Genomic DNA, 716 nt, shown 5'->3' on the forward strand with positions numbered 1-716 from the left:
GATGGGGAAGAGATGTTGGGATCGTTGAATATCTGGAATTAACCATTAAGATGAAGACTGGGAAAGAATCAGTGCACCACAGAGAAATTTTAGTGGCACCTACTTTTTGTCTTTGTTCACTCCACCCAATATGTGACAGAGCTGTTTGGGGGTCACCGTGTCACCAGAGCTCCACAGCCCTGGTCCCACAGGCAGTTGTGGCAGCTTGGATCCGTGTTGTTGGTCCTACGGAACCATGGCACCCATCGTGCTGGAGCGCCCGAGGGGCTTCCCCGAAGGAATCTCCCCAGAAGGGCCCCGTTCCCTACTGGCACTGCACCTTCACATCACCCAAAGGCACCTGCTCCTGGGGGGGGCAAAGGGAGTGCCCCCAAACCTGCCCCTGCCACCATCGGGCTCCACACACCGAGCCCAACCAAGGGAGCCGAGAGATCCCCAGATCTCCTGGGAGAAGGTTTTGGGGTTCAGGAAGGGTGGGGAGGAGGGGGCACCATCGGGAATCAGGGGTGCTCTGACGAGTACCGGGGGGCGCGGGGGGGGTCACACCGCGGCAGGATGGAGAGTACAGGGGAAAGTGCTGCGGGACACAGCGGCACGGGAGGAGGAGGGATCAGGGAAACGGGGGGAAATAGGTGGGAACAGGAAAAAGAGACGGGAACAAGAAGAAAAAGGGGGAGAGCAACGGGGAGGACGAACGGGGAGGGGAAAGGGGGGAG

This window comes from Corvus brachyrhynchos, unplaced genomic scaffold, assembly GCF_000691975.1.
Source record: "Corvus brachyrhynchos isolate BGI_N302 unplaced genomic scaffold, ASM69197v1 scaffold5, whole genome shotgun sequence".
Lineage (NCBI taxonomy): Eukaryota > Metazoa > Chordata > Aves > Passeriformes > Corvidae > Corvus > Corvus brachyrhynchos.